We start from the raw sequence: 12,626 nt of genomic DNA on the forward strand, positions 1-12,626 counted from the left end.
ATTTTCTAGCGCTGAGATTTCGGTGCGCGTTGAAGATCCCCAGGAGGCCGAAAAATTTGAGCCCTTCGCTACAGCTAACCTCATAGCTCTGATATGGCTTCGGCGCGTAACCGAGCGTCTCATGCTATCTTTCGTATACATTCGAAATGGGCGCTGCAATTTAACTTCCGCGCAAGGGGAGGCGGCGGAAAAATTTCGACAAAACTGAACTTTTCCTTACATGCGGGTGCAAAGAATAACGTAAAAATTAAAGCCGTTCCAGTCAATGTGAAAGCTGTCGGAAGTATAGAGCAGTGATTCGTCATATACGGGCTGCGGTGGCGCCGTTCTTCGCTTTTTGCTACCCATACCCCTCAAACTTTTGGGCCGTGTTTTGAGTCCCTCCTTCATTCCATTTGCCCCCTCCACTCGGCTGAGGGGAGGATTCCGCCATGCTTATGCATGGGCAAATCGATCTCAAGGACCTCCTCCACTGGAGGCTCGAGTGGAGGAATTAAGGACTCGGAATACAAGGATTTGCCTCACGCTTCTCTTGATGAATTGAACAGAGGTTTGTTCAGTGCATTCGATCTTCCCGCCTTCGCAGTGCGTGCGCGCTTTCTCGTGGGACGGCTCGCATTCTTTTTTATCTCTCGTTTCTTTTTATGCCCGGAACAGCACGAGCTGGAGTTCTTTTTTATTTTTATTTGGAGTTCTTTTCTTTTATGGCTCGCTTTCATCTCACGCGCGTGCTGGAGCCTTTCTGCGCCATTTTGAACGCAACATATTTTGTTCGGCGACCACTTTTTTTCACTTATATCGTAAAAGTCAACACAATGAGTGTCCCTAACTAAATGGACGCGGGGACTGCCGGTAAATTAGATGTATTTTACCTCAAATGCACCTGCAGTTTTCTTTGCGCTGAATAATGGGGACGTGTATGTCAAGTGCCAGCGGTTTCAGGAGTTTCGACCGGTTCTGCGTATACATAAACTTAACTCTTGGCCGGATGGCTGAATCGAAAAGTGTAACCACGAGTGTTTTGTACTTCCTTTTTTACAAGAGAAAAATAAAAATTCCTTTGCTAGAGGCGGGTGCGTTTTCGAAGCCTCTGACTGGGTGCGTGACGCCAAAGGACTGCCGTGGCTGCATAGCGTGACCACGGACGAGCTACGACGTCAAGCCGGGCCCCTAAAGTGCTTTGCAGTTAATACTCGATTTGTGCAAAGCACTCAAGCGCAAACCGCGCCGCCGCGCTGGAGAAGCTTTCAGCGTGATTGTAGCCTCCCCAACGTCACAAATTTTTCCGTCTCGAGGTATTCAGTGTCCTGACGGGCGTCACGCCTACGCTTGACGTTCGCGGCCCGATCGTCGTCGGGGGTCTCCTTCCGCCGCGCTCGCTATTTTTCCCTTGAGTAAGCTTCACTGTGCAACACACAATGTGGGAAAGCCAGCTTACAAAAACCTATCTCACACCAATCTCTTGAAAGTCGGCTTCCCTTCTAAATACAAGTGCATTGGTGGGAATACATTTTTCCAGGGTCAATATATGCCATCTTATTGTTGTTGTTGTTGTTGATTATACTTTATTGACACACAAAAACAAAGAAAAAGACCCCCCAAAGTCCGGGGTCCTGATATATCAACATATGAAGCGCCAGAGGCAAACAGGCGGCCGAAGGGAGAGGGTGTCCCTAAGTGAGAAAGAAGGGGAGCGGCTGTAACAGTTAGCCTATAGCAGCTCTGCTGTAAAACTAATAAATAAGCTGAATATATTGAGTAAATACCTTATCATTATCTCGACTTAAATACTTAACTATTTCAAATGCGCACCGTAGCCACATGTGTTTTATGTGCAGCGCCGACTGAGACCGCATTTGGAGAGAGACAGGGAGAGAGAGAGTGAGTTAAGGCTCTTTATTAGAGAAGAAAGCCGAGATGTTTGCCGGAATTTCGTCACCGACATGCTATTCGGCGAGGGAAGGGGGAAAGGGTGGAAGAAATGGCCCGATAGGTTACAGGGCAGAAGAAAGAGGACGAAAGAGAAGAAACAAAAGGAGAGAGAAAAATAGCAAAAAATGACGTTCACTTTGTGTCAGTAGTGTGCTTAAAAAGCCTGGTTTTTAAGCTCTAAATCACGGCAATGATGCCAATTTTGTACAGATAGTCGAACAACGCCGCCAGTACTTTGCGTTGAGCTGGTGGAGATGGCTATGGACCAACAAGTGCTTTCGAGGTAATTGGTCCTGGGCTGAGGCGGTATAGTTTGTGAACAAGACTGCACCTTGAGTGTATTTATGCCGAGCATTCCAACAGCAAACGCTCCACGGTTTCCAGCGATCCGCAGTTATCGCAGTAACGGATTATGGTACCGAATTGGGATCCAATAATACCGGTAGGTATTCATTATTACTTTTACCCTTCTTGCAGCCTACAAAGCGTGCCACAAAAAATCCTAGCCCGTAGCCCGTGAGCGCACAGTACTCGCTTACGCCTGCTTCTGTATGTTGTACAATGCGTTTCTTTCTTTGAGCACCCGCGGCGATTTTTAACGTATGCCGACATCTCGTGTGCACAAGACTTAACCCCCCCCCCCCTTTTTTTTTTCTTAAGGTTAATGTATTACAACACAGAAATATATTTTGAGTACCTTATAAATGAATGCAGGGGAAGAAAGAAACACGAAATGCAAACATACTGAATGCTACGCAATTAGCTCGGAATCGATTCGTGCTTAAAGAAGCAACAACGCCAGGACAATATACCCGCAAGACGCCAAAGTCGGCTTCGGGGGGCGGCTTGCGTGTGCATATATCACTAAAGATTAAGGTATCGCTTAGTGCACAGGACAAAAATGATAACTGTAGTAGTATTTAAAAGAATAAAACAAGGCTTTGCTGGAGACGCTGTATCATCGGCCACCTCCGAGAACTACGCGGTCGGATCAGCGATCGGGCAAATCCGACTCGCAAGTGGCAGGCCCAAATTATCAATTACTGAGTCAGCATAAAGTTCTTTCAGCCATCGAAGAGCTGCTCGAAATGCACGTGCATGGTCTTGGCGTAATCGCTCGAATGATTGACGGATTGATTGTAGGGTTTAACGCGCCGACGCAACGCAGGCAGGGCCGTACCCAGTGGAGGGGGGGTTGGGGGTTCGAACCCCTCCCGAAATCTTTTCCAGGCAGCACGTAAAAAACACTTACTGTTGCTATCAGCAAAACTATCCCCTTCCCAAAATTCATAACCCCCCCCCCCCCCCCCCCCCGGAAAAAAATTTCTGGGTACGGCCCTGAACGCAGGTGATGAGGCGCGCTTAGTGGAGGGCTCCGGATTAACTTTGACCACCGGGGGTATTTAACGCACGCCGGAATCTCGTACACACGGGCAAAGCGGCCGCCGCGTCCGGGAATCGAACCTGCGACCTCGTGATCAGCAGCGCAACGCCTTAGCCACTGAGCCACAATCGCTCGAATGAGCCGGCCGATGCCGCTGGCCCCGCATACAGGAGTGCAATCGATCTTCGCCTCCATCAAAACAGAACGGCTTTCCAATACACATAAATCATGGCACATTACAAATATGGCAGAAGAAAATTTCTGCAGAAGAAAATTTCCGCTCGGTTAACCAGAAAACGAGCCACCGCTTCCAGAAGACTACAGGCGAATACCTATCCATTCCCATAGCACTCCCATTCGTGCTATCTCGGTTCCTGTCCCACAGCCGGCACCATGGAAGTGCCGACAAACACCAGACCTACCCTCTCCTCCTTCTATGAGCAGTGGGTGGCTCATCTAGCCGACGCAGGCCTTGGATTCCAGCAAGACTCGCATTTGTGAAGAGGGCCTGGACGGAAAGCCGCTTGGACCAGGGATTCCCTCCACAGGCCACTGCCCTAACATCAGCACATCGGTCTGGGGTTCGAAAAGTAACTGCACTGGTTCAGTATGTGATGAAGATACGATACAATTGTGGCAAGTGAAAAAAAGACACGCTCATGTTAAAGTCCTGAGACGGCGAAGTGGATTGATGGCTCCCGGAACAACGTGCGCTTGTCACTCATATTAGCGCACGCGACACGCTCCTCGCGGTAAAAGTCGCTCGCATGTACACACCGCAGCCGCATTAGAGCGCTCGTTTTTACTACTTTCGCGCGTGAGGCTGAAAGTCTCGTCACAACTCCGAAGAGTCTCAAGGGAAGAACAAGAAGACGCAGCAGCACGGAGGCAGGTAGTCCGCACGATTCCGTGTGTGGGTCGACCGAGAAACGGTGCAGGCGACCTCCATTCTTGTCTAAAGAGAGAGAGAGGGGGGCGCCCGGGTTTTTCCTCGCCCACCCGGCCAGCAGCAGCCAGGGCGTCTCAGAAGCCTGGTCACCTCCGTGGCCGTCCCTCGATCGCTTCCGGCCCGCTGACCGTGTCGAGGAGCTCGCGCGTGCCGAGAGTCCACCAAAAAGACAACACAAGACGCTGCGGCGGCGGCGGCACCGCCACCGAGTCGAAACAAAAAGTGGGCCTGCCGAACCTCTCGAAACCGGAATTCGCCCCGCTCTGGTGTACGTGAAACTTGCCGCCCCGCAGGTGGACGCACGACGGAAACGCGATAGGAAGGGAGTGCCGGCAGCCGCACAGAGGTCACGAAGGTCGAAACAGAAAGAGAGGGAGAGAGGTCCCGTACTTGACTAGCTTTCAAGAATCCATGCAGCTTGTTTCCGAATTCAACTGCGTTGTGTGGATTTACTGGGAACGCATGCAATTAATAGGGTATACAAGGACGGCCAGTGCGCAGCCTCACCACCCGCCTCATATTTTCCTCGCGACCACGAGAAGTATGCCCTTATTTGAACGCGTTGCAGTAATTTTTCCGGCAGCCTTAAGTGTATTTTGCTTATTTTGCAATTTTCGAAATTCACAAAACAAACACAAAGCTCTTGGGCATTACAAGTTAAGGATCCTTAACCTAATTGTAATGCCTCGAAGAAAGAAACGCAACAATTTAGTGGGCGAGAGCGGTTCATTCATTCATTCATTCATTCATTCATTCATTCATTCATTCATTCATTCATTCATTCATTCTTAGAATATTCCCTTTTTTCATGTACGAGTGGCTTTCGCGCAGAGAGAGGCTTCGATCTCGAAGCCGACACCATCCTCAGTCAACCGCGGATCCATGGGCGATGACCGGACGTCCAGACCACGTGGCCCTTTTCTTCTTCCTCCCTCCTAATATCTTGACCGTTCTGGCCTCCCCAACCCCTCCGGCCACTCGCTCACAAACTTTTTTTTAGGGCCATGCTTCGTTGGAGCCCCTAAATCTGACAAACCATTTTGTAAGTTACGTCATTTGCCGGAATCACCAACGTTATCTGAACCCTAACTTGCAAGCTGTACACCCAAGACACGCCAGAGAGGTAAGTCACAAAGACGTGCAGGTGCCAGGAGCAATCGGCCTGCAAAAGACCTCTGCTTCGAAAACCGTAATCCGAGTATGTTATACGTTAATCTGATAAGCATTCTGAGTACCGCGCCGAAGCTGCATGGAAGCTACGCGCCATAGAGGAGGGTTGTGGAATAACTTAGACCACCAGAGGATTTAGACCACCAGAGAGGTTCGTCCTGGGACGGTATCAATGGCGGGAAAGCTGTACCGCTATGAAACAAGAATTGAATTTGGAGCTGCTTTCATCACGTAGAAGAAAATTGCGATTAAAACTTATATATTGAATATTTAATAATAAAACTGGAATCAACAAGGACATGTATTTACAGACGCCATATTATTTGTCAAATCGAATTGATCATTCCTTTAAACTGAGGGAATACCGTCCCAGGACTGGACATTTTTTGTCAAAACGATACATGAGTGGAATGGGTTCTCAAATGTACAAGTGTCTGCTGTGAATGAAAACTTGCTTTTTTTTTTCCGAACCTGTAACCCCCCTTCTATAACGCCTTCGGGCGCTGCAGGTATATGTTGAATAAAGAATAAAGAATAAAGAATTTTGTCCTGCACTTTACACCTCCATCTGCCCTCACGGTGGACAGCCTGCCTCTACACCTCACCATATGGTGTGGGCCTGTCAACGGAACGCAGCAACTGAAACTGTCCCCAGCCCCAGTTACGAGCAGTGGGAGAGACAGCTGACCAGCTCTCGCCATGAAGACCAGCTACGGCTGGTGGATCGGGGCGAAAACGACAGCAAGATCAACCAGGGTCCTGGACTAAGGACTCCTCCCACCGCGCGCAATATTCCTATTTTTCTTAGTTCGTCCTTTTTCCTAACATAGTTGTTCGTCGCCTCTAATAATTGGCATGCGGTTAGTCGAACGGAAAGCAAAAATACAGTGCTGTTGCGCCGACGTTGAGATGCCATGCAATGGCTCTACGATATTGCGTTGATGGTGTCATTGGCACGTTCACTACCTGACCATATTAACCACTGTAGTACCTCAGGCGACATGTCTGCATGAAAACAACCCGCGGCGCGAAATCATGCGTTCACCGACGAGGCTCACTGTATAGCCATCCAGGATGTTTCACTGGATGCGCTCATTCATTCGACGCCGACAGAGATGTCAGCTCGAGGTTCCGCAGCGAAGGAAAACACGTATATCACGCACGCGATATATGTGCTCAGATCCGTGCGCTGAAACGCCGTACCAATCCAACACACGCCCACGCATTTGCAAGCGGCTAAAATCGTCGTGGAACCACGAGAGTTCGCGTATTAAGGACACGAATATTGGAATGGATTGTGCCGAAACCGTTTCAAATATATTAGCAACCTATACGCTCTAATTGTTGGTACTCTATGATCGACACCTTCTAGCGCAAGAAATTTCAGACGTAGGGGACAAGGACAAGCGCATCCTTGTCCTTTACGTCCTCCGTGAAGGACAAGGATACGTGAAACTTTACGTACGTTTGAAATTTGCAGGCTTAAATGTGTTGATAGTTTTAAAGAGGCCGTAGTTCCCCCACTACATTTTTAGAACGTTGCGCTTCTCTCGATGTGCGCCCAGTGGGCTTTCCCGTTCTATACCTCCGACGGCTTCGCGATTCATTCCGTACTACTAGTGCGATCGCGACCTTCACTCGCTCGCGATCGCTACTAATTGTCTGTGAACTGCTTCTGAGGAGCCATTGACTGCTTAAACTTTTCAGGGAAGCTTCAATCGTCACTGGCAGGTGCGGCGGTGCATGCCGATGCCCCCGGAGTAGGTGTGCTTAGTGTACGATGGGATGCAGTGGTTCGCCGACGCTAACAGCTGCGTGGTAAAATGCCGCCGCGGATTGTAATCGAACCCGCGGCAAGCCTGCTATTTGACTCAAAAGTTCGCATCACGCAATGTAAGCACGACTTTCCGCACACCGTAGTATCACACTTTTTAGACGTTGGTGTCACTCACCGAATTATATTTGTTCGAGGCGTGTATGGGGCAGTCGGTGCATTGTAATGAAGCTTAACCACGAGATGGGCCCCTTTTATACCCCTTTGTGAACAGCGAAGCTGTTCAGCAAGACGCAATTTTTCGTGTCCGCATTTAAAAATGCGAAGAAATTGCCGAGCGCGCTTACGTGAGCACAGGCCTCGCAGCGACCGCTTGGCAGTTAACAAAATCCAGAAAATGCCGAGCGCTCGTGTGTGCCTGCCTCGCGACGATCGCGCGCGCGCGCGCACGCACGCACGCACGCACGCACGCACGCACGCACGCACGCACGCACGCACGCACGCACGCACACACACACACACACACACACACACACACACGCACGCACACACACACACACACGCGCACGCACGCACACACGCACACACACGCGCGCACGCACGCACGCACACGCGCGCACACACACGCGCGCACGCACACAAAAAGCTTCAGCGTTCACCGTAATCGTGGCAACACTTTCTCGAAACAAGAAATACTCCAGCGTTCGCCGTAATCGTGGCAACACTAAGAACGACACGTCATACAGCTAGCGTACGCCCCTCCAAGGTGACGTCCAATGATTATCACTTCCAAAAAAATGAAGGAAGCTCACACTTATAGCAACAATGACGGAGTAAAGGTGGGTGCGTCAGCGAAGAAGAAAATCGACTGCAATAGTGGACTTGAACCTTCGTGATGGTCGTAAATGTTGCGTATAGTTTTACGCGTTACTGTGCACATGCCTTCATTTTTTCACGCCTTTTGGTAAAGAGTTGCGTTACAGAAGGACCAAAACAGGTTGGGCGGCCACATATCTGCACATGGATGTACGTGGCGGAGTGCGTATGATAAAAAGACCTTGCAGCATCCTCTAAAACACCAACACGCAGTGAAACCTGCAAGCCTGGTTTTTAATGGAAAGCTACTTACCGCTGCTTATGTTTCGTTCTTCATAGACCACGCATTTCGACTGAAAACTGGTGATGTATACTAGCGACGTGTATCAAGGGGTAATGTTGTGGTTATGTGGCTTCACATAAGCTCCCTCAACATGACGAACTCGAAGGGCATGGAAGAAATATTTGCCTTATCGGTTTTCGCATAGCGATTTCTCCTCGTTTGCTTTTCCCGGTATTTTGGTGCGGAGATTTTCACTTTTGGGGGAAAGTCACTCGTGAATATTTCTCGAATTACGGTTTTGAGTGCCGAAGCACCACTTGAGTAACGTGCCGTACGGAGGCTGTGGAATAATTTAGGCCACCTTAGATTATTTTGTGGGAAGAAAACTCTGGCGCGCACGAGCACTCCTGATTTCCGCCTCCATCAGAGAAACAGCCGCCCGTGAAACGTACGCTTTCGTTTTAAGTGAAGAGCATTCTAGGGGCTCGCCATGTCGTCGTCGTAGCTCGCTCGCTGGACCCAAGTAGAGCCACACGGCATTCCGTCGTAGCGGCTGTCGTGGCGGCGTAACCCCAGAGGCTTCGAAAGCCAAGCGGTTTATATAGTCATAAGCGTTCGAAACTCGTGAAACGCTGGCGCGTGTCATACATCTCCCCGTTGTTCAGCTCAAAGAAAACTGTAGGTGCATTTGAGGCAAAATATACGTAATTAACCGCCAGCGCCCGCGTTCATTTAGTTAGGAACGCTCGTTGGATTGGCTGTTACAATAGTAAGCGAAAAAAAAGTGGCAGTGCAACGCCGGCACGTGGGGGAGGAAAAGCAAGCACAAAAAGAACAGAACTCCCGCAGGCGCAGTTTCAGCAGGGGGAGCGCGAGCACTGCGCAGGCGGGAAATTTGAATTGCATTGGGTGGCAGCAGTGAGCGGATAACAGCGCTACAGTTCATTATGGCGATTCACTGCTCTGCACTTCTGACAGCTTTCACATTGAGTGGAACGGCTTTAATTTTTTTTAACATACTCAGCATGTGAAGAGTTCTTAAAGAATGCGAAGGCGAAAGCCTAGTTGGACCTTCTGTCGTTGTACAGTTGATCTTTCTGTTGAACTTGCATGCCGCAGCACTCGATCCCACTTGACCAGTCCCCTGGACAGCGGCCTCCGACTTGCTCGACATCGCCAGGAACCTTCTGTTGATCTGCTCTTGGACTTCTTCGCGGCCTCACCGGCCACCACGTTACGCATTGCAACGTAACGTTAACTTGACCAGCCCCAGGACAGCACACTCCAAAGTTCGTTCCGACCGCCTGCTATCGCTAGGAGCGCCCTGTTCGATCGCAGTGGCCAACTCATCCACAACGCTGATGTGTCCCTTTCCTGTCCTGAGGTGCGTCGCCCTTTTTCAGAGCTCGCCTCCGAACAGAAGGTATTGCTTTGAACCTTCCCCCGCACTGCTATTTTTCCTTCCCGCCATGCGATCTCCTCCTCACGTTCGCTCCGAGCACACCTCCTACTTCTTTTGCACCACGGATTTTCTGTACATCACAACGCGCGTGCTTAAAACAACGCGATAAAATGCCTTGAAAAAGGGTGTTTTTTGTGGCCAGAAAATCACGGAGTGCCGCTCTGTGTTGGCGATTGAAAGTGGTGATCAGTACCGCTGCAGGTCCCTTTAAAGCCGAACTCTGAATGAACGGGAAAAGTTGTGCTTACAAGTTCCTGACATAAACTCCATGGCCCGTTACACGGCTGCCGTGAGTGTACAAGGTATGCAAACTTACAAAGACAGAGAAATGCCGACAGAAACATTCTTTTGTTCGTTGCGATGATAGAATTTCAGAGCCTAGCTTCTTTCGAGAGAGACTTGAAATTGTCTTTATGACCAAACGGCGTGGACGCGTCTGCTTCGAAATACTGAGAGAGAGAGAGAGAGAGAGAGAGAGAGAGAGAGAGAGAGAGAGAGAGGATTCAATGCATGCCCCACGACGAGGATTCTACTTAACGGAATGATATTTGTTTTATACGTTTTTTATTTCAATTTCCTTTGCAGGCCTCCACAGTTGTGTTGCCTAATTGCTAAGCCAAATCGCGGTAAGGCTTATTTTGCCGCTGCTGATTCTATTCATTGTGATCTGGCTCCCGAAGTTAAACCCGAGCGGTACGAAGTAAAGGGGGAAAAGGAGTACTAGTGATGTTGAAACGACGCCAGCGGGAGAGGGCCGTACGAGGACGCGAGGAAGCCGGCAGGAGCGTTTGAAGTTTGCGCTTGCCCGACCCGCAAGAAAAGAAACGGAGCCGTGGTACGACCGGCACTTTTCAGCTGCCGAAAGTCGTGATTTTCGTGGCCGACCTCGTATTCGTGATTAACCGGCTTCCCAGGAGGAAAGAGGCAAATTAACGAGGAAAGCGCCGCTTCCTCGCGAAAAAGTGCGCTGAATCACCTCATCCATGTCCTCAGTTACGCAAAAAAAAAAAAAAAAAACCCTTACGCGGGTTGCCCGCAGAGCGAATGTAGAAGAAGCAAAAGGGTTAAAAAAATAGTTCCATACAGGGCGGTAGCCGCACGTTCACTATACCACAGAGAGCGGGAAAAATGTGCGCGCTATATCTGCAACGCTTACGCCTACCAAGGGAATGAAAGGACTCCGTCATTTTTCATTGATAAAGGTGAACCGGAGCATCCACGTTACTCAAATCCGGCTTTTAGGAGACAAAGTCACGCCTGGGCTGTGAAGCTAGCCTTAGCGGAGGCCGTAGCGGATTAAATTTACAGTAAAGCTTGATGTCGGGCTAGTTGGTGTAACACGCTTTCGAAGGTAAGTTGCATCTTCTCGTGAAAGTCTACGTTTTTTTCCCGTGCCCGTCTCTGTGTTCACAACAAGCGCAACTTACCTTCAAAAGTAAATTTACAGTTCCTGGAGATATTTTATCAAGCGCCGAAATCTCCACACACGGGCATTACTTGTTTTTCGTCCACCATCAGAAAAAAAAAAAAAGAAAAGCCGCTGTACGTGGCCCTATATCTCGCGCTCAGAAGCAGAACACATTAGCAAGTGAGTCAGCATGCGGAGTGCACATCAATAGTAGTAGCACATTTTAACCGCAACAAATGCGTTCCAATAACTGGCTGCATTTAGGCGCTATATCACAACACTTTTTTGGGGTAACTGAATCCTCAGCACCCCGGATATACGAGGACGGCAGTAATAGATGTTTTTAAAATCCTATTATGCTTCCCTCGAACAGTTGGTGGGAAAACAGCAGATTTGTGACCGGACAGCCAGAACTTGCCCGTGTGTGGCAAAAAGAAAAAAAAAATTTAAAAATACGAAGGGCGACAGTCTGGGAAGGCGGATTAAACGGGACCTACCTGTTGACTTTAGCGGCCGAGACCAAAACAAATCCAAAGGCAAAGAGGTGAGGAGGAGCGGACACTGTTCTTCAGGCTCTGGTCACAGCAGATCGACACAAACGCACTTCACTTTGCATAGAGATGGATCCGTGGCTGAAAGGCGATGCGCCTCACACTGCCTATTCTCTCCTCTTGCTCGGTTCGCCGATTCTCCACCGACGTCCTGAAGCGGGCTTTCGCAGGGTCCGTGGGATACGTGCGACCAGCGAGGCTCCACCGAAACTAGAACAGCGCAGATCTTTGAACTTGCCCGGTGGCTTTCCCGTTAACTTTTCCTCCTCGCGCCCCTCGCCGCCACCCTCGTACGCGGAGGAAAGAAGGGGGAGGAGGGTAGAAAGAAGTGGCGGACAAACCCAAAACCCAGTTATTCTTCTTTATATATAGCACCCGCCCGCTTTCTGCCCTCCCGAAAGCACCTAGAAATGAAAATCTACAAGGAAAGATCTATGGCTGCGTACACGCTACACTGATTATTGACACAAAAAGCGGTGTTCCATTCATCGCAAACCCAAGTTTTGTGTTGTTTTATTTTTAGCGGTCTGTTTGACATCGTTATGTCTATAAAAAGCTGCAAACTAGGTATGTTCGCAGCGTGGTTTTTGAAATATGTGCACGGATATCCAAATCCCGCACGGCGTGGTTTGGTTTTTAGTCGTCGTCTCCCTTTATCAAAAAAAAAAAAGCAAGAAAGGTTCTCTTTTGTCACAAAAAAGGGTTGGCGCAGCAGGAAAAAAATCCGCGTCATAGTTTTCAGAAACATTTTAACCAGTTTAGCATTGGCATTTAGCTAGTTTTTACTTTAACGAGCTATAAAAGACAGCTAGCAGACGACGCACGCACGCAACCCAAGAACGACGCGCAGATGCGCGCATGCGCCGTTCGCTCCGCCAATGTTGCCGTGGCTGAAAA

At 49.4% G+C, this 12,626-nt stretch overlaps 1 protein-coding gene across 1 annotated transcript in view; it reads right to left on the bottom strand.

Annotated features, from left to right (window-relative positions):
- The window catches only part of LOC144174796 (alpha-tocopherol transfer protein-like), a 28,176-nt gene extending 15,688 nt beyond the window's left edge, over window positions 1-12,488 (bottom strand). The window contains exon 1 of the mRNA XM_077703688.1: window positions 11,676-12,488. The gene's annotated coding sequence lies outside the window, so the exon portion shown is untranslated. The remainder of the gene's footprint in view (window positions 1-11,675) is intronic.
- Window positions 12,489-12,626: the final 138 nt, after the last annotated feature.

Source organism: Haemaphysalis longicornis, unplaced genomic scaffold, assembly GCF_048455015.1.
Source record: "Haemaphysalis longicornis isolate Haplotype H1 unplaced genomic scaffold, Haemaphysalis longicornis Haplotype H1 scaffold_3, whole genome shotgun sequence".
Taxonomy (NCBI): Eukaryota; Metazoa; Arthropoda; class Arachnida; order Ixodida; family Ixodidae; genus Haemaphysalis; species Haemaphysalis longicornis.